Below are 22,986 nucleotides of genomic sequence, written 5' to 3' on the forward strand. Positions count from 1 at the left end.
AGATACTGCAACACAGAATGTATATTTAGACAGAAGAACACCTCTGGTACTCAGATCCTTTATTTAAATAAATCAATATAACAAGGTAATTACAGAAGTATTATTAACAAAATGTAGTTACAAGTACTCATTCTGCAGAACAGTGGCCTTTATTTTAGACGTACAGTGCAGTATGGTATTATAAAATTATTAATACTGATGCATCATTGTGTGTAGGAGCATTTTACTGTTGTGACTGGTCGAGATGGAGCTAGTTTTAATTTCTCTATGTTAAGGTGGTAGTTTAGTCCAGTGGTTCTAAATCTAGGGTTCAGGCCCACCATAGATGAATCTGGGGGGTGAAAATTTAGGATAATTGTATTTGTTTAGATTAAACTATCTGTTGAGTTTAGTGGGGAAAATCTCTGCTAACAGTTTACTGTACAAACATTTGAAACATGACAACCCAACATTGTGTTTTTTGTGAGCAGCCACAAACCAGAATTTACTACTCTGCTAAATTTACTGTTGTATATGAGCTTGTTATGTGTTTTTAATGTGAAATCTTAACGTGTAGAGTAACTAGTAACTAAAGCTGAGAGTAAATGTAGTAAATGGGGCAGAAGAATGATAGAATTAAATTACTGCTTGGTTGTGTATGTTTAGTTCACTAGGGAATTAATGCAGTTCACTGCCACCCTCATTGAAAAAGCACATAAGTTTAATTCTAAATGTTTAAATTGTCTGCTCTTAAATAATTTCCTAAGCGAAAGCCAACTGTACAGAACAGTATGTGTCTCCAACTTCTTCCAAACAAACCTTGAAGAATGAAACTTTGACCATAAGAGGTACTGTCATAACTTATTCACGAGCAAGTGAGGACTCATGTTTTGACACCTTACTTCAAAGTATCTGGATTCTATTTCATGTTGGCATTGGAGGAAAGTCAAAAGGATGCCAAATGCAAAATCCGTCACTGAGGTCAAAGCTACTTCCAAAGATGACAGAGGGGTCGACACATTCATTGTCAGCGCAGAGATACAATGCCACCTGTCCCTGAAATCCTGTTCTAAGCATTAGCTTTGTCTTTTCAATCCGGCGTGACCAGCTCTCTTTTCTCTTTAGCTGCTCTTTCATCTGTTATTTAATGGAGGGATTGCCGACATGAAAGACATGATCACTTTGCCTTTCATCACAATGACATCATCCCTCTGGCTATACCTGAGAACTTGTCTCGTTAAAGTGGAATGTTGCTTATTAAGAAAAAGCCCCTTATATCACTCCTGTTGTTGAGGGGACTTTAATCAAAACCCTGTTTAGACAGAAGGGTTCGGGATATCATCAGGGAATCTGACGCCGCTTCAGACTCCCTGATGAACAGCTGCTGCTGTTGAGAATGAATTCACGACAGGATGTTTGTTTCTGCATTTCCAAATGGAGTTTTATTTGATTTTAAATGTTAATGAGCTTTATTCTGTTATATCGTTCTTGCTTTCATCTAGAAAAGCATCATTATACACAGCACAAGCTGCTGTCTTGTACTTCACCATCTTCACTGACTCGTTTTGCATCTCCACGTCGTCTTACTGATGACCTCATCAGATTAAATCATAAGGGGAAGGTCTGCTTTACTACAATCTGGGTCTTATTTCATAATTCTCGTTGGTTATTCTAACATGATACTCCCCAAAGTCAGTCCAAGCATCTAGAAACATGTCAGCATCACTACCACAAAGTCGTACACGGTATGAAACACAGACATTCACGTAATGGAACAAGTAGCAAACAATGATGACGTGTAATCACTTTGGCTCCATAACTGACAGGGTGAGGACTTATAATGCTAGATCTGAAAGAATTAAAGGCTAGATCCGGGAATTTTTTATCATGTTTGTTAACATTGACAATTTTTGAAATTTTTGTCAATTTCTCAGGAAATAATGTTTGGATCTCATGACTTCTTTTGTGAGAAATGAATCATTCAGGTTATCAGACTGCTTCTTTTCTCCTCTTATTTTTCTATTGTAAGAGCCACACAGTGGAGAACTGTTTGGCCTTGGTGGAGGTATGTTTTCTACTGAGTGCCCTTCTGTTTCGTCACTACAATGCATTTTTGCACAGAATGACAGCTGTGAATTCGGCCTCACATCTTTCACATTGGAATCATTCCACCAAGAAATTTCTTCATAGTCAGTATGGACAGGAAGAATGACCACGGTGACCAATAACTTTTATGGACAATGAGTATTGCATTTAGACTTTTAAATAATGTCACCCTGTCCTTTAAATAATCATATTTTTACTTAACGTGAATAGAGAGCATTTTCTGTTCATGCCCTTACTATGTGAGTGTCGACTGCATCTTCCTCAGCTCCACTGCTGTTCTCTCAGTACCGTTTCAGTACCAAGCAAGATCATTTTTTACCAGATGACTATCTAAACTCTACAGTTCCTCTCATCTGAATCCTGATAAAAACCTTTAGGACCTGTGTATTTTTGATGGTGCTCATAAGGTGAGACATCTATGAGCCACAAAATCTGAAGTAATTCACATTTAATCTCCAACTATCTGTATGCTTCAGAAAGAGAAGGAGAGTGTTTCCCCGAGTGCATCGTCATGTCACTAATTACAAGGCTCAGACATGCAGTAAAGAAGTTTCACTTTTGATTTTAACCAAACATATTGGAGATACTACTTGAACTGCTGCACTGATTTTAACAGAGTCTCTTTCTCTTTTTTTATTTATTTATTTATTTATTTTTTTATTGAAGTCATAATGTTTCGCTGTACTTTTGTCCCCCTGGAGACTGTAGAGACATCTTCAAAAGAGCACCTGCCCTTATCAGTGTGCTTGACCTATTTCCCCAGCTTCTTTGCTTCATCCCTCCCTCTGTACAGCTCGGGCTACAGAGGACAGGTAATCCCATTGACACTAGCAGAGACTGATGTAGCGCACCTGCGATCTGGTTATCTTGCCCTATCTCGAATGTGGATAAAGCTGGTAGTGAACCAGCGAGGTTGTAGGGTTGCCATAGATCACTGACTATAGTGTTCAGCTAAGTGAGCATTAAACTGGGTGTTATTAGGGGATAAAATTGCATGGCAGAAGTTAATGATGCTGCTGATAAGGGCTGCAGCCGTGCTGGGAGTGCAGTGATGTTGTGTTGTGTTGTGTGTGCTGGAAAGTGATAGAAATTCAAGGTGGGGAGAATGCTGCTGGGCTTTATGGAATCACTGTACTAGGGATGAGAAGACGACCTTGATTATATACTTTAGCAACACAGTATGGATCATATCATAGTGTATAATTTATAGCTGGTGTAATGTATTGAAATAAAAGAGTGAAATAATGTTCTGTGCTCTTGTTTTCTGTGAAATTAAACCGAAGAAAGCAGTGCACCAGACGGGCGAAGGCTGCTGCATTATGAAAACAAAGATGAGAAAAGAAAATATAAAAGTACCCTGAGCATGGTCAATAAAGTGAAACAGCTAAACATAAACAAACTTAAATATTGATGGAGGATGTGAATCTCCTGGGAGGCAAAGCAAAGGCGTCTTCTGGTGCCTCTGCGTCTGTCTGAGCTGTGGCAAAGCGCAGGGAGCCTCTGCAGCTATAACAGATGTGAGCTAGTGAATCCAGTCCCCATCACTGCTGGGCCTCTAGGTGCTTAACTCATTTTTTTTTCTCATTTTAAAACATAATGTGCACTTTGTTTTATCACAGTAGTGCAACTCAATCCGTGCAAGAGTTGTCCACTCATTCAATTAATCGATTTTGCTGTCATCAGCCACTCTCTCCTGTGTGCTCTCTCTATCCTGTGCAGTCTCTCTTCCTCTCTGACCTCTCTGCGGGCTTTTGATGGCAGCTGAATGGTCATAGTGAGGCCCAGCAGGTATTTAAGCTTTCAGCGGCTCAGGATAATGTGCATCTAGTGCACAAGGCTAAAAATGTAGCTACTCAGGCCTCCCTAATTCATTTAGCCAAGCCCAAGGAGGCTGGAGCACTGGATCTGCAAAAATCCATCAGCTGGCGGAGAGAGTTCAGACGGGAGTACAGCAAACAAACTGCCTCCAAGACGCTGAGGCGAGTATGTGGAAGAGTTTTAATCCTCTGTCACAATGGCTGCTTCCCATCAGATGAGGAGGAATAAGTTACATAGCCTGATTTATTGAGAGGGAACATAACAGAAAAGAAAAGGCAGAGGTGTTGATTAGTTTCAGAACTATCCGATCTGATCTATTTTGTCTGGTTTGGTGGTGAATTTCATTGGTTTGGGAGCTTTTTCTGATGGTTTTTTTTTCTCTGCCACAGTCAAGCAGGTTGCCTCTTTGTTCTGGGGTTGTGCAGGATATGCTCATCTTTCTTGCTAAGGAAACCAGGGCAACCACCTTCTGACAACTCCCTCGACTCCCCTGGCTTATAGAGTCAGACAGCAAACACATGCACATACACACCGGCACACGCCAACACATACTGTAGGTGGTGATAGACAACTAAGAGGAGGAGCACATTCACACACATACTGTATAGGGAGAGCATAGAGAGGCTGGCAAGAGGATGGATAGGGAGATAGCAAGACACAGACAAATGTGCTGTAAGAGCAATTCTTGTTTGACTGTTTGTTGTTATTAATCACACAATCCTATTACCTTTAAAAATGTCTCCGTGTCAAAATGTCTGCACCATTTAAAATGCAACAAATACTGTCAAAGTTCTCCTAAAAAATATATATTTTATACCCAACTCGCTGTTCAAGTCACAACTTCTAGCACGGTGGTGGGATGGGTTATTAAAAATTGATTGAGGCTTGTCTACCCAGATGTATTTGCTCTGCATTTAAGAAAATGTCATCTGCAAACTTTTTTTTTTCTTCTTTTTTTATGCATTCACATTCTCACACCAAATTTTCTCCGGTGGCGACAGAGGTATTGAGGCCCGTCTCTGACTGATGTGCTGTGGCACGAGTTGTCTTCGGCTGAGATGAGGACTGCAGAGGGTTTTGACAGTGTTCACTCCAAATATCCTGCTCCAAGTGGAGCTGATCAGAATAGACGCCTCTCTCAGCACTGCTAGGCGAGCTCCACATCACAGTCTGTCACCACTGTCAAAAAGTGGGGACTGCGGTTGGATGCTCACTTTGCAACATGGCAATGGCCTGTAACATCTTGTTAAACTCTCAAATATGTCACTTTTTCTTTTCATGGGGGGGCCGAGCTTTAAGTATCGGTCTGGACATTACATGACACTACATACATAAACTCCATCTCCATTTCAGCAGCTTCTCCATTTTACATCAGAAGCAAACTATAACATGAACAACTCACTCATTAGAAATTAAGTCTCCACTGATAGTGAAGTGGAAAGTTATTATCAGTAAACCTGAAGGCATTAAAGGTAAAGTTATTTAAGAACAATTCTCACTTTAATTGTCAGTCCAGTGTACGCTCAATAAAGTTTTCCGTTCTGTCATATGACCTTGATACATTATGAGTTTGTCAGTTGACTTTCTCCATCGGTTCATTTGAAATATTATAACATACTTCATGGACATAGAAAAGATTCTTTCCTCCTTTTTCCAAAAAGTTATAGATCAACTTCAACCTCAAGTTTATTAGTAGATACTGTTTAAAAAAAACGTAGAGTGTAGGTTTTAGAGAGTCACTGTTTGGTCACTGAATTAAGTTATGCAAGATCACATTAAAGAGTAACTTAACACCAGAGTGGAGAGCAGTGTTTCATTGCCCTCTCCAGGTTTTCCAGACTCAGACCACGGCGTGTGGACAGAGATGTGCTCTGTCACACCTGAAACTGCACCGAACAGTGATCTCACTCGGTGCTGACAGACCTTATGCAACAATATAAATCACTGCATCGCTGCAGTATTTTTTTTTCTTCCGCTTCTTCTTCTTTTTTTCTTATTATTAGTTCAGACAATCTGTGCAGACAGATCAAGCCACATCTCAGAGGTTTTGCTTACATCATCATTGTGAAAACTTTAAGCTGTGCCTCTTGATTGCATCTGCTGCTAAACTTTTTTGCAGAAGGATCAGCACACTGTTGGATTGAATATGGATTTTATTGATTAGTGTTAAGGCCCTAAATGAGAGATTAGAATGGAGTCGGTAATGATGAAATCAGTAATATTCTGCATGTGTTGTGAATTTATTTATCTATTTATTTTATGAGAAGCTGATTAACATTTGTCACTAGCATAGTTCAAAGACTGTTGTCAGCCAAAGTGGATGAGCCGACTTTGACAATATTCTACCATACCGATGGATGTGTTTAAAAACCAGCTTGAGGCTACCGTAAGAGGTGGATTGTTGCAGTTACCAAGCTGCGTGCATCATTTCCTGTCATCTTCATTTTTTATGTCTTCTCTTTGTTCACTTTTTTTTCTTTTGTTTGGTTTTCGTTAAACTACCTGAGATTCACATCAGTCATAACAACCTTTTCTGTGGTCATTAAAGTCGTTTTCTCTAAAGACAGCCAGAAGGTAACTCACCAAGTACACGCTGCATTCCTGCTGAGCCCTCTGGTGATAATAGTCTCACTTTCAGGTACTAACAATAGATGGTGTGAATTTTAAAGCTAAGCAAGGACAGAACAAGTCATTTGGGTAATAGGACCTTGTAATAATCTCATTAAAACAAGGGAGATGAGCACAGGGACGAGACCATTATCCCAATGCTTTCCCTACATTAGAGGTATTTACTACTTTAGTTTTGCTGTGCTTTTCTCATTAGCACCTTGATTGGGATTCTGCCTCTGTGTTTGGCTGCGACGCAGGATGGCCGAGCTCCCATCAACACTCAGGTGAAGTGAAATCTCAGACTCGCGTAGCTTTCCCTGGTGACTTGGTAACATGGCTAATGGCCATGCTCAGGGCCTGCCCAGGCATAGGCTGTCGATACAATTTTCTTCCGCTTTTCCCACTTGCCAGTTTCCATCTGGAGCCATTTCTTGAACTGAGGCGGTGTGTACCTTTCCCACGAGGTCACCGCCTGTCTCTCCATAACACTTAGCCCCAGTCCTCCCCTCCACATCCCCTCAGGTCCTCTCTCCTCTCGCTCCACTGAGCTTCATTTCACTGTGACAGGCCGCACAGGGCTGTGCATTACAGTCAGACAACTTCCTCTTTACTGTAAGAGCTTGATTTCTAAGAAAGTGATGAAAGTGCTGCTGAGAGTCAATGAAGACAGCCAAAGAACCACTTCACTGTTTTATGCACACATGAACACAATTTCCGAGATGTGCTGTAAAGATACAGTGAAATGAAAATATACTGTATGTCAAGTATATGTCAAAACGCATTTAGAAAAGTATTTTATTTGAATCACTTGAGATGCTGACCCTAGATTCCACTCCTCATTCATCTCTATATTGACAGGCTCTTCTGTTTCATGCAGATTTCCATTTGATTAAACTTTGACGTGTGAAATCACAAGGATCTCCACTGTCCAGTCAGTTCGTACAGGAGGGTGGGATTGATCTCTCATTCAGGAAATTTGTAGAGTAGTAATAGCAAAATAAGACAGCATAAGAGAGGTGATGCTGGTTGGTAGTTTCCACAGTTTATTCTTATAGCCTCAAGGAATCAAATTCCTGAATCTTAAAATATTCTGTTTTACTTACAGATGTCACATTATGAAAGTTAATGTTGTGTTGTGGTGGGAAAATAATTATCTCCAACAACAACAACAATAATTATCTAAACACATTTATGACTGATTTATTGTAAAATATTTTTCTGTGTCAACTTCACTGGCATTTATATGTATATTGGTTGTCAGACCACAGGGTCCCAGCATTCTGCTGATTTTCACTTGCCAGCTCCATAATTGCATTGACCTGCCACTTCAGGTGTAAATCACTCTCACCTTGATGGCTGCATTAAAATCAAGCAAAACTCCAGCTCCTGAGGACCACAATTTAGAACTAGAATATGCACTCAGTAGAAAACAGACCACCACCAAGGCCAAAGTCGCATAACATACAGTGTGTCATTGTATAGTCTGAGGCAGAGGAAGCATCCTTTTTTCTTTGTTCCTAGAATTTCTACAGAATTTGTGCGACGTGCCTTTAAATTTAAAGCTGACTGGAATAATCTGCCAACTTCACTCAGATCTACCACCTCTACTCATCACTTTAAGTCATCTCTTTTTTTTCTTAAGGCAAATTACATTAAAATCAGGAGAGACTTCATTTTTACAGAGTTTGCAAGTAAACTGAAATTGCCATGTGCATAAACAGGGAAAAGTGAAAGATGTGAGAGTCTTTGGCGATTACGTGATGTCATCATATTAGAAAGGGGGAAGAGGCTGTGCGTAGTGTAGGAAATCCCCCAGGGTCTCGACACTGGTGGTGGTGGCGGTGATTGGAATGAAGAGAAAGCTGAAGATCTGGATGTGTTAAAGACTAGATTCTGATGAGCTTGGCCTGGACGCTGGATATGAAGACTGGAGGTGAAATGGGAGGAGGAAGATAGTAGCAATACGTCTGAAAAATTACAGCTGACAGCAGAAGAGAAGTGATTTAAGGTTTGACAGCAGCGACATGATTGGCTGATTGACGCCCATAGCTGATTAGACCAGCTGATCATTTGATCAGCTGTTTAGAAGAAGCGTAAGAGACAGAGAGGGAGAGACAGAGAATTGTGAATGAGTAAGTACATGTTAATGTGAACCAGTGGGTGTGGGAGTGGCGAGGCCTCACTCGGTGTATGTGTGAGTGTATTTGTGCCGGCTGTATTTTCTGGGCAGCCACGATGCAGTTGTTGCCTCACAGCAAGAAGACATGTTGCATGTTCTCTTTTCATGGGTTTCCTCTGGGTACTCTAGCTGCCTCCGACAATTCAAAGACATGCAGGTTCATTTGTGGCTCTAAATAGCCCACAGGTATGAATGTGAGCATGAATGGTTGTTTGTCTCTATTTATCAGCCCTGTGATAGACTGGCGACCTGTCGAGGGTGTACTCCGCTCCAGCCCCCTCGCAATCCTAAAGGGTTAAGAGGTATGGGCTAATGAACAAATGAATTGTAATGTCTGTATATTTGTATTAAGGACCAACTTGAAAACGAGACAGTTCATCTCAAGGACTAATAAAAGAATTCCAGAGAGAAAAAAATATTAAGCCATAATAAATGGAATGGGTCTCCCCCCATGTCTCCCAAGTGTGGTGCAAATTGGTTCAGTATTGTTCACGTAATCCTGCAGACAGACAGACAGACAGACAGACAGACAGAGGTGCAATCACCACGTCCTTGGTGGAAGTAATAAATGGATTAAACAAGCTGGTTTAAAGATCCAAACACTATCTGACCAGTGCAGACACAAAGAGCCTCCCTGTCAATTACCCACATAATAAAGCAGTAAAGGAGGCTGAACCACTTTAACAACTTCATTAAAAAAAAAAAAAAAAAGTTTTGCTCATTTCAGAGTAGCTCAGCTTATGATCCTGCCAAAACATACCATCCATAATAAAAACAAAAACTTTGTAAGCTGCCACAAGTCAAGTGCTGAACAGCAGGAGGCTGTCAGACAGCCCAGCTGAGGGGGTTATGGTTTCCACTCACCCAGTCGAAGTGCATATTCATTCACGCTGCTCCGCTCTGGTTCAGCGCTGAACTGTTCAACTGTGTCTCAAGGGTGAGCATCAGACAGGCATAATTTCAAGGCCACGCACTGTTGCTCTCATTACTATTCGGAGCCATATTTACCTGTTTAGCTGAGGAAAGAAAGAGTGAACGGGTAAAACTGATGGAAGCGTTTAGCAGTGGGGACTTGTTTTGTGTTTTGTAATATCATCTTAAAAATCACAGTCTGTGATTTTTGACTGTAAAATAAATAACTTATGCAGAACATCTTCCAACCAACTTAATCTTTTCAGGGTTCAGAGGCCCAAGCATATGACAGTATGTACTGGGCAGAAAACAGAGAGGAATCCTGGACAGGCTGCCGGTTCATCACACGTTCACACCTTTGAGTCTCCACTTCACTGGATATGTATAACTTAAGTAGGTGGAGGAAAACCAGTAGTTACAGTGAAACATATGCAGTTACAAGGAAAACACACAAGAAGACTGACGGCTCCATTCTGTAATCCTGGCTCTTTGAACTCAGGTGGAGTCATACGTATAATGTTGCTCTGTCTACTCTGCTTCCCGTCGTCACTGCTCAGTGTTCTGAAAATTTGCATGTACTTGCTCAGCCAATGAGGATGATCTCAAACATATGGGAACTGGCTCAGTAGCAATGAGGGTCGCACACTCCATAATTCTCATGCGTCTTGAGCAAGTGGAGTAGAGGGGCAGCAGGAAAGCTGCCTCTCGAATTTGAGTTACAATGCAAAGTGATTACTCTGCTTTTACACACGTGCAAGTGTGACCTGCAAGCTGTACTGCTGACATAGAGACCCACTTTTACATAAGGCTGCCACTTTACTACTCACTCTGACAACCAGTTTCCAACCACTTAAATAAAGCAACTGTCTAACTGTCAGCATATTATATTACCTGCAACAGCTTAATCAAAAAATACACTTTTCTGTCTTCTTTCTTGTGCTATTTAAATATATATTTGAAGCCAAACAAAGTATAATTAACTGGAAATTCACTAGAAAAAAATAAACACAATTACTGGACTGTGGATGAATAGATTCATGAGAGATGAATAGCAGACAACAGGATTGCACCCATTTATTCAGATGAAAGTTGCTTTTGTCCTGTCAACAGTTTTTATGTCTTTGTTCTTGTTTTGTAAGCTACAGAAGTACCCAGCTCTCTTAGTAGCCCCACGCTGTAGATGCAAAGAGCTGCTCAGCGGAGGGCAAGAAGACAGCAAATTTGTTGCTTAAAGCACAGAACTTGATTGACACTTGAGAGGAAGTTCACCAGAATAATCATCACATCTCAGCCCAGATGACGCAGGGCTGTTGTCAGTGCACTGCATCAAGTAAGACAAAGGTGCCAGTCTTTCATTCCCACAGGTCTCGCCCCAGAGCAGAGCGTACTGTACCTGACACACACCAACCATCAGGGTGATGTGGCACTTCCCACGTAGTGTTGCCTCTCAGCAAAGGTGGTGAAAACATACAATACATCACACAAGGTTTGATACAGCGTGCAGTACTGTAGGCCCAGGCATCTGCCTCTCACACCCACAGGTCTCTTCTTGGTCCACAGGTCTCTTCCACATCACCCTCGCTCAGGCAGCAAATGCCACCCACCAGGTATCCCAGCTGCCAAACAGTAGGTGGTGGGAGGCAACACAGGCTGGTATATGAAGTACAGCAGCGCCTGAAAACACAAACCACAGTCTCAAAGACCAGATCCTGGCGCTATATACCGACTCAGAGAGAGACCATGACTGTCATTTGCAAACATTACTTACAATATGTACGTGCAACATAAAGACTATCTTGCTGTATGAATACAACTCCATCCAATTTATGACCCATTCAAAGAAAAAATGAGTGTACTTCACTAATCAAGCAAAATGCACAACCTTAATATAAATACACCACAGTGAATCTGCAGAGCAGTGTAAACAGTGTGTTTTGTTTCTTTTTGTATATTACAATCCTCATACGAAATGGGAACTGTTTGCAAACTGTCTGGAGCGCTCTTTGCACAGAAGAACAGAATGGCCTATTAATATCACCCGCAGGCAAATCCTTTGCAGGATCCGTCTCTCCTTTCTTCTGTGGAACAACAACATTTATGATGCAGGATCCAATTATAGAAGGCAGAAGCTTGTCAAGGGCAATGAGCTCTAGTGACCTCTGACCCCACAGTCGATTTGTCAGTGCCTCCATCTTAATTTCCAGAGTGTTGCGGGTGATCAGTTTTGTTGTGACTCTTGTCATTCAACTAATTTCCTCACACTGGGCGAACAAAGGGAAACATTGATTTCCTGCACACTGTCGGCACTTTCAGAATTTACAGCTGCACTGTTTCAATCATGAACTTTTATCAGTCTCATATTATGAAACAACAGAGTTTTATACATTTAAAAGCCTTTATTTGAAATATTGGCTTGGATTTTTTGTAATATTAGACTATTAACCTGATGTGTCCTTATTAGTAACTGTTTTTTGTCAGTGTGTTTATTAGTAGACTTCTCAAACACTCGTGTTGTTTTTTTCTTTAAGGTTATGAAGAAAGGAGCCATTTGTTAGTTTTGCTATTGCTACATAGCTAACATTAGCATTAACAGCTGTTATCAGTCTATTAGAAATGTGGCGAGCTCACCATCAAACTTCATACCTTTACTCACCAAGAGCTGTCTGCAGCAGTGGAAAACAATGCCACTGTTAACTCTTGCCTCTATCGCTTCTTTTTTTCATCTACGTAAGTTAGCATGCTAACCGGCTAGCTCTGTCCCATCTTGTCACTTTCCAATAGCGACTCCTTATAGCCTCCAATCTGCCCTGAAAACATAGTGCTGCTTAGACAGAGTATTACAACCTCTTGTCTTGTAAACACAACATTTGCCACAATCAACACCTACCACTCTCAGCAAGAAACCACATTCAGCAGCAGGGAAAACTTACACATAGCCTCTTTAAAGTCTATATATAAAACTTGGACTGGTTATCGCCCAGCATGCATATCCTCATACCTTCTTTCAGTTTCTCTTGTTTATGTTGCAGCGCCAGTTAATCCTTTTTTTCTTTTTCTTTTCTGCCTTTCATTTGTATTCTATGGATCTTTATAAATACATTTTTTGATCATGTTAAGGAGATTTTCTTATCAGTTGTTGACGCTGTAGTTTTCTAAAGATATCATGTATAGATGTTGTTTTCCTTTTGATTGGATATTGCAGCCTGTGGCTCTTGTATGAAGATGTTATTTCTTCATTTGTGAATCTGTTGTGAAACTTACTGTGTGCAGCAATACAGCTTTTTCTTTTGTACTGTTTCATTTTCCAATGCTGCTGTTTACCAAATGTGCAACAGACAACACCTAGTTCATGCCAGAAGTATGACCTCTCTGTTACCCACATATGTTACTGCATATTTTCAGGAATTTGCTTATTTTACTACCATTTGGCAGATTGTCATCACCTGCCACCGTGTCACATCCATGGGGGAGGAAAGAAACAGCAGTGACTCTTCAGTGTGCTACTGCTGTTCCCGTGGTCAGTGCTCCTGCAGCTCACTGAAGGCACGGCAGCCAAAATGTTCAGACTGCTGCCAAAACACCACATCAGTGGCAGGTCCTCTATGCTGGGGGCGATGCACTTAGCACCAAGTCAGACAGACAAAGCGGATGATGCTGTTTCTGAAGAAGAGGAGCATGGGTGCTTTGAGTCTGGAAATGTGATTCTTTATTTTCCAGACCTTTGTTCTCCAAGTGTCACTACAGAGTAAAATGTGAGTGATTAGGCCGTGGGATCTTGTTGAAATCAGCAAATACTGTGGAATCATAACTTCGCTGTACATGTGTAGATGTGAGTAATGTAATTTCCGACGCTCACAAACAAAAGCTATCCACAGCTGAAAGCCTATCATGTCGTTCAAACACACACCCTGGCTTTTCATGTAAAATGAAAAGGGTGGATCCTCATATCCCTCCGTATCGGCACCCTCGCTGCTCTCTACCTGCCAGCCTCTCTGAAGTAGGGGGAATATTACATGGCTCCTTTTTTAATGTTCTCTGTAAATCCCGCGGGGACATTACCCAAGCCCAGTCACCACCGTTTGTGACAGATGGAAAACCTTTCCAAAGGGATTACGATGCCCTATCGTTCTCATTTCTTTTAAAGCCCAGGTATCAGTTATCTGTCAGCCGGGCTCTGGATTGCCTTGACAGAGAGGCACACGTCTCGGCTCGCCCCTCGCCAGAGAGCGGATGAAATTCCCCGTTATGACCTCTCTGTCTCTGCCTTTCACAGCTGTCAGGCAACACAATGACATGATGGCGACATTTGAAATGCACCCTAATAGTGCCCTGTTGGGCCTTGTTACCACCATCACCCCTACCTAAGAAAAGGGTTTATAGTCTATCAGTAGAGTGCCACATTCACAATTGCCCCTTGAAATGGGATTAACTTTTAAGTACACATCTGGGATGACACAGTTTGAGGGGGAATTGATGGACCGCTCCATTAAAGCGGATATTGTTGACTTTTCTTTTATTGAGATATAATGTACTGTTGGGAAAGGGTGGTTCCAGCCTGTGAATTCAGGCTGTTGTCAGCACGTCGAGGATGTTTGTTTATTGGCCTGTAAGGAATTCTCAGAAATAACAGCATTCACTGAAAAAACTCATTAAATAGCAAGTTAGGTTTTTAGGGTTTTTAAAATACATTAAAATACAAAACATGTAACACAGATTCAATCAGTGGTGGTAAGTACTATACTCAAATATAGTTTTCAGTATTCCCATTAAATGCTATTTGCTACTCCACTACTTACTCAAGTCTAATTACTTTCCAGATTAAAATGTATATATAAGCAAACATTTTGGTGGTCTTACAGGAGATTAATATAAAATCCAGCTCTCTCTTGACCAGCTACAGCAGCAAAGTGCTGCTTATGTATAGATACAAATATTAATCATCTAATACTTTCACATAAAATAATATAGACTTAGTAGTAGTTCATATGCAAGACTGAAGATTCAGTGCTAAAGGACCTGAATCTTCAATAGAGTAAACATATGCATAAACAAATTTTAAAAATAAATTTATTAGAAAACAAAACAGAATTGAAGCATTGCACAGGATAAAACACTCAGAGTTAACATAACCTATTTCTATCGTCCTTATTGCTGAGTAGTTTGAATCAGGAAGTATTTGCTTTCTCTTTTTCCATGTGGGACAGCTGTTGGCAGTTAATCAATATACAAGTGTCCCTGCACACTGAAAATACATCTTCTTGTTTTTGTACCACTTCATGTCTGTTTCTTCTTCATACTGTACGCCCACACTGTTATACTGTATACACACTGTAGCCTGCCATACTATCCCTATAGGCTGTCCTGCTTATTAAATGTAAGAAACAGAAAATATGTTCTATGGCACAAAATCTGACCTCTTTGCCAATCAGAATAGAAAATATACAATTAGTAAAAGTCATATAGAGAAAAAGCATTTCATAACACAACCACACACCCTTTGGACAAGAATTTTTAATACAAATTCTCCATAAAGCTTGGATATATGCAACAAAATTGTGTGCACAGGTTAAATATTCAAATATTCAATGGAAATATTGGAATTTCATAAAATTACACTTGTTAATATCTTATGGTCTGTGTGTGTATAAAGTCACAAGAGTCAGTTTTGACCATAAGCACAGCAGATGTGAAAGTGGTTCAATTTAAATATTTAGATTAAGAGTCTAGAGCCATGCTAGCAGCTCTGTGTGGCTATAGCCTACTTGTAATTGCTAATGTAGGCATTCTGACCTTAGACCTTCACGGTGTTACTTGAGGAAAGGTCAGAAAATCACCAAAGTCTGTAGGTTTCATCCCATGAGTCTGACCCAAATAGCAACACATATCAAGCTTGGGCCACCTTCATATGTTTCTTCTGGACTTCCACATCTGGACCAGTGCTGGCACACACACAGGAAATCTTCTGGCTGTCAGCAAACATTGGAGGATAACAGCCAGATGTGGAAGAATGTGGGCCAGACTCGTACCAAAGACCCAGGCATATTTTGGGCCAGCAGTTTCACTTTGCTATCTAGGTATAAATACCTGTAAAAACTTCCAGGCGTTTAGAAGATATTTCAGTCTGGAACAGAGTGGTGAACCGACCCTACCATCCAAAGCTACAATTCCTTATAAAGTCTAATGGTTGCGCTGCACAAGAAAGTAATGCAGTGTTTGACTCATCTAAGGGTAAAAAAAAAAAAAAATCCATTATTTAACTCACTGTGACACATAAGTGCATCCACTATTTCTTCCTGCTTAACAACTAAAACACCAAGCCTTGACCCAGGAGGTTCGGAGACACAATTCAATACGTGATTGAAAAAAAACAGAAATCTTTAATGGAAGCCTGCATTTGCTGTTCTTTCAAGCACTGGCTTTTTTGATATTCCCACTTGTTGCCAGACACTAATTCTAGACTACCCACAATATTAGAAAGGAATAAAGCTGTAAGGAAGCTCATTTCCATATGCCCCCCCCCCCCGCCCCCCCCCCGTCCCTGCACTGACAGAGTGGAGACTGTATCTATATATATTCATTGTCGACAGCTTCACCAGGGGTATGGATATACTCCTTTACATCTTTGACATTCATTGACATTCAGCTGCATCAAACACCCCCAACGTCCATTATTTTCTGCTCTCCCATTAGCTCCCACATAAGACAGAGAGGAGTATCCACGAGGAACTGTTTAAATACTTCATTTGAAAAAACAGAAAAGACTCAATGCACAGGAGACCATTTACAAGTTTTACTCTGTTGAACTGTATTAGGTAATAAATGCTCCACACCCCCTCACTCCTGAGGAGACACTAAAGCATTGTATTTGCCCAAATTAAAAGGAACAGCCTGACATTTTGAGAAATACACCAACATTTGCTGTGTTGCCAAGAGTGAGTGTCTGGAGTGTCCAAGCACTGTGCTGTTCGTTTTCAATAGAGATGGATGCATACCAAGCCCCTAATAACACCACCTTCCTGGGTGTTAAAGGTGTCATGGAGTATTTTGCATCCATATTTCATTATTACATTCCTAACTGTAACTATTCATAATTGTCTTGAAAATGGAGCATGCAAAGATACTTGGATTGGTAGGCCTTTTTTTGGCTCTGGATGTTACATTAAAGTCCTTTACACACAAAAGTCTGTATTTTCTGTCCGAAACTGTTGCATGTTTAAAAATATATATGACCTCAATCATGTTGCAGCGCTTTGAAGCTGCCCAGCGCACACATTTCTGATGTCAACTTCATCGTGGAAATTGGTGGTCTTCTTTTTATTATGTGGTTCCAGTGAATCAAACTGCACCACTGACATTCTGGAGTAGGTTACGCCTCCAAACGGTCAGGATGACTCCACAGGTCTCATGTCAGCAGGTGAAATTCTCCCTGCTGATTAAAAAAGAAAAAAGAGAATATCTGGTTTAAGCGTCAACTTAAACCAGATATTCTCTTTTTTCTTTTTTAATCCTCACAGCACGGTGACTCTATTTTGTAGGTATTGTGAATTTTCGCACAATTAAAGAATAATAAAACACACTGGACTCAATATCCAAGGTTCCTGTGCGTGACATTTCTTATTGGATGACGGATGAAAAAAAATGCATACAAAAAAAGCCTCATGGACCACTGAGTAAAATTCAGAAGGATAGTTGGAGCCTGGCTCTGTCCAGAGTTCACACATATGCCTACCAACATCTCGAAAGCTCACATAAAATAACACATTCTGTCTCACAAAAAGACAAATGTAAAAAGTTTGGTGTATTCAAAGGCATTTTATCCGCAGTTGCTGTTTCTTGGCAAACAACAATTTATCATCCTGGAAACCTTATGTTGAAGACGAGGCTCTTGGAAACCAATAAAACTTCAATCTTTTTATAACCACAAATTGTCAATTTTACACTTTTGGTTCTGTGTGGATTAAACAAACAAGATACAACCACTTAGCAGAGATGCCTCGGTAGGCGTATGTTTTAACTGGGGCTGGGTTTTCCTTTTTCTCTTTTCAAGAGAAATACAAAACAGTTTAAACTCTTCCTTTGGACTTCTGGGTATTGAAGTCTTAAATATTTCAACTGTTAACTCTTGCTTTAATTTGAAGCTGCTGTCAGGGGAAGATTTTGTTGTGCATGTTTAATTTATTCATTATTATTATTTATCAACTGTTTATATCCAGAAATAACCAGCATGTGTCTGTGAATGGAATATATTCCAGAAGAACTTGAAGTACATTTTCCATTTTTTTCCCAGATGTCTAATTGAAACTTAATGATCAAGATTCAAAGAGGAAAAGTGAGATTATCTCATGAGTACACCAAAAAAGGAACCAGCTCTGATTTTAAGTTAACGTCTAAAAATTAAGTCTTTTGACTGACCAAACCTCAGAAATTGAGGGGGAAAAGGGAGCAGCGGGGAGGATAATCTTTGGAGACAGGGTTGTAATTTTGCTAAGTGAGTCATCAAAGATAGCCATTTAATCCCAGATCTGTCCCAGACAGGAACAGAGAACTCTTTTGATCAGGAAATGAGGCCAACACTGGGCCTCCGGAGAAATACCCAAATCCATTTTGGGGATTGAAGTCAATTCAGGGAATGAAAAGATCACAAACTATCTATTTGTCAAATGCAAAGCCTGTGCTTATCTAATTCAGTAAAATATATACACAAAAGAGACTATTGCTGCACAGTGGCTGTGTCTCCACGAGGAATTTCTTGAGATTCAAATTTTATACACATTTTAGCCATCAAAAAATAAAAAAAGGAAAAAAGGGACCGACCTGCCAGCCAGTTCCTCGAGAGGCCTTCGTGACAGTAGGGAAATGTGGCGATTCAGTACAAGTGCAAATTACGCTCATTATTCAACCATCAAAATCTACGTCCTGGTAAATACACGGGCTGTTTGTATTTTTGTGTTGTTGTAAACATGCCTTATGCCATTCACTGTTACGCAAGCATCACTTTCTCACCCACAGAAATATCACAGCTTCGACGGCTGCTCTCCATTATTGAACAGAAAGAGAGAAAAACTGCAGGTGGTTGGCGTTTAATATTTAAGAGGTTTCACTGGATTCCAGCACCTGCCTTGCATACTGAGGACGGATTTCTCAGCAGACCTGGCCTGTGGACCCTGTGGCCTCCACGCCGCCCTCCATCCCACAAGCACCACCCTCCCACCCACCCAGCACATCTCAGATCCCACCCCTGGCGACACCACAAAGCCCAGTCTGCACCCAAACACTTTGCCGTCATGCTTTATTCATTTTCTATAACATGAACATCACAAGTAAGTCTCTTGCCTTGTCAGCCACTCCTCCCATTCTGGGATTAATGTAAATCCTGACAAACACAGAGGATTCAGCAGTGGATGATAATGGATAGGGGCTATTTGCATTGTGATATGAATTCATTAGATCTGTCTATAACCGAGAGACGGCTGCCTATTTCAGCACTGATGTGGCGTTTTGTTTCTGTGGAAAACAATGCTTCCGCCAGATGAGGGGTGGAGATAGAGGTGTCCTTGTTCATCTCGGGAGATGTTTATCATGGTTCCTACGCACTTACTTCTTTTCTGACAAATCAGCTGCAACACTTTTACACAAACATTTTGGAGAGGGGGTGTGTGGGAATGTGCCGGCGCGCTCCCTTAGGACTCCCAATTCTGAGGCGTCTCGGTTTCTGTCCTCTCCAGCAGGGGAGGATGCAATGTTTTATGTTTAAAAATGAAAAGAGATGTCACGAGGCGTCTCTAAATGCACTGGGACTGTGTTTGATTGCTTTGCTCTGGCACGAGGGGCTGTTCTCGTGTCTGTTTGGTGCCTATCACTTGCCGCCGGTTTGCCTCATCATAAATAATGCAGTCCCCACCCTGCCCACCCAACAAACACCTAAATGAAGACAGCCTGCATTGCAGATTCCCAGAATGAGAAAGGTTACTTCAAGGAGCACGGCGAACCCGAATGAGGAAACAACAGGAAACGTTTGACGAGGACGCCTCCGTTTGAGGGCAGTGTTTACAAATATGTGCATCCTTGTTGGAATGATGTGCGCGTGTGTTGGTGCCAGCGTGCGTGTGTGCACATGTGTCTGTTTGTGTGGGTGGAATAAATGAAAGGTACCATACATATCAGGGGTAGTATAGGGAGGGAGAGAGAGAGAGAACAGAGAGCGCGATGGGTGAATGTGTAAGCCTGTAAAATACAGTAGCTCTATCTCCCAAAATATCATGTTTTTCGGGGGAGATAAGATTGACAGAAAGAAAATGTGTGATGACAGTTATCTTCCACATAAAAGTCATCTCAAGCAATGCTCCGAAAAAACTTGTGGCTGAGACGTTCCAACAATCGAAAATCTGCTTCTCCTCCACTTTTAATCACCTGAGTTTCTGATGAAATATCTTAGCTGGAGGCACGTCAATGCCTCTTAATACTGGGAGTAAAGACAAACCAACTGTTCTCTCACCACAGCATACCAATGAATGGCTGAATGTATAAACAGGTGCCGTAATAAATGTTGGTAATCTATTTGTAAATACTTGTATGTGTTTTTTCAATTTCTAATAAGTTCTCAGGTCTGTTTTAAATGTCAATTACTAAAGTGTAACATCTAATAAGCAATCAAATCAGCAGTTCTGAATGTTAATAGAGTCATTAATGAAGGGTCAAAGGTTTCTCACTGTCTAATAAGTCATTAGCAAAAGTCAGGAAGTCATCTGCAATTTTGATTGTTAGTACATCATCAATACAAGGTTTTTTCACTCTAATATTAATATATAAATTTTAATAAATGTAGTCCATAATTAATGTAGCCCCTTTCTAAGAAGGTAGAACAACAGCTAAACAGATTATTCACAATCTGGCAACCCATCTCATCAATAAGTAATAACTGATCAGTGAACAATCCATTAACCAATATTAAAACTCAGGTAGAGCCTATGAAACCTTTAAAGAGTGGCTTAATAAAAATGGTGCCGGTAGATGACGTAGAGACGAGTAGGACTGGGTCATATGGACAAAGTCTCCCATCATGGTTTATGTAATTTTATACTGTGACATAAATCAAGATATATTGGGATTTGGAACATTTTTTATAAAAATCAATTTAGAAACTGTTTAAAGATGAATTAACCACATGTTCATCTCTGTTCTTTTTTAACAGTCCATTGAATTAAGTTATTTCATCACACTGATGTCAAAGTCATTTAAAAATCAAATTTTCCCATAAAGCGGACCTGCTCGTTCATTTGCATGGTCCCACAATGGCCTCATACACCCAGAGATATTAAAGGGATGGACGGTATAGGAAATCTCTATTCATATCATCTCACGGAACAACAGAGTAAAACTGCTACACGCTCTGCTATGTTAGGTCTGGACTCGCTGCTGCTCTCAATTTTAGACAAAGAGATGAAAGTTGACTCGACTAAAGCACATTAAAAAAAACACAGCAGTCTGTTTTATACTCTCTCCACCCCATGACACAAACATTTCACTTCTAGAAAACATTTAGGTTTTATCGACATCCAAATCCATTTCATTGATTGGTCAGTTCCTCTGCGATCGATCAGCTGGAAGTGGAAGAACACAAGTCAGGTAGACCTCAAAGTGGGTTTCTGTTTACTGTTAGTAAACTCCACAAGTGGTGATTTTACATAATAAAGAGATAAACGAATGGTTGCGGACAGGGTGTGTTTCCTGTGTCTTGAAATAATGTGAAGCGTAGTGGCCTTTGGACCTGGTCTCACCTCCAACTCAACTGGATGTGTTCAGAAAATCGACTTGACAACTAAGGTTGTCTGGACTCTGTCCCTGAGGCCACAGAAGACACGCTGGCTAGTTGGTGACTATTATATAATGTGCAGTGGGTAGTTATTCTCTCAGATTTATCCAGAAATAATAATGTCTAGCCATTTTTGGTGGCTAAAGACAAGCAGGATAATAATCTCTGACACAGCAGTAAGCCAATTTTTCCACTGTCGTAATTTTCAAAGAGAGATGAGAGCAGTTTGAGGGAGGTAGTGGGAGCAGGAGGTTTGTTATTTCTTGAGCTGGCTGGAGGTTTTGAAGATGTGATAGCTCTCTCTTCCTGATTCCACGGCAGCTTCAGCAACGGAGTTCAGTTTATGAGCAGCAAGAGTCCCTGTGGTTTTTTACCAACCCAGTATGTTAACCTCAATGAAAAGTAGATTAGACATGGGTGAGCGAGTGCTCAGTCGAGCACAAATCAAGATAGTGGGCTTGATTTTACAGTCGACGCTAACCTACTGAATCAATATTCTCTAAGTGCACCTAAACATTAACAAGCATGACTTCACATCAAAATATGTTACCCTCAATCAAAAGTAGATTAGGTAGAGGTCAATGACTACCTTGTCGGCTGCCAGTGGTCCATGTTGGAAATAATGAACCGCCCCGAAACATGACAGACACAAATAGCGTGATATATGAGAGGAACACGCTCAGCACACACTGTGAAGGCTTAATTGATAGTCAGGTGATTAATAAGGCAGGGCACAAGAAAACCCCAATCACTTAATAGTTTCGTGTTTGTGGGACAACAGCCACATGGCGCTGCCTGTAAGATAGAGAGATGCATGTAGAAGCACACAAAGAATAATGAATGGCTGCCTAGAATTTTAATTAATGGCAGTGGCAACGTTTGTCTGTTCTGCACTGTGTTAACATGCGCCCAGCGTTGGTCGGTTACACTCTGTTGACTGTCTCCCGAGTGCCTCCACAAGACATATTCAGCGCTACTGTTCTCTGTAACACAATCCAATTTATAGATAATTGATTCTGGGATATATTCCATCTAAGTCTGCCTTCTGGGAAGTAGGCTAGTGGTCACAGAACTCCTGAAAATCTTCAAGACATGAATTTCGAGCCAAGAAACAGTATCTTGGCCTGATTCATCCTATTGATTTTCTTTTTTATTCCCCCTGACAAAAAAGATATGATTTAATAAACTTTACAATATGCTCCAACAACTGACACCACTGTTTCCCAGAAATCAGGCTTATAACTCCACCAAATGTCGCCTTTGCAAAGATCAAGCCACAGAGCATATAAAGTGTTATGGTCAGCTCGTGCACATGAGTGTAAACCCACGGTTCTGTTGGCTGCTGACTGTTTTTCGGCACGTCAATCCACCAGAAATCTTGCAAGGAAATCTCAGCTCTCTTCTGCATCACATAAAAAGTCTAAACCTTGTCAAAACAGAGCAAAAGAACCTCAGGGAATATGTGGACTTTTAGGCATGTCATACCTAATAAATGTCAAGAGGCTCAGACAGGTGAATCAAAACTTAGAGCAATGAAAATCAGCGTTTTACTAGCAAAAGGAAAAACCAT

This window comes from Trachinotus anak, unplaced genomic scaffold (genome assembly GCF_046630095.1).
Source record: "Trachinotus anak isolate AG129_WGS33_773 ecotype Australia unplaced genomic scaffold, CSIRO_AGI_Tana_v1 ptg000012l, whole genome shotgun sequence".
Lineage (NCBI taxonomy): Eukaryota > Metazoa > Chordata > Actinopteri > Carangiformes > Carangidae > Trachinotus > Trachinotus anak.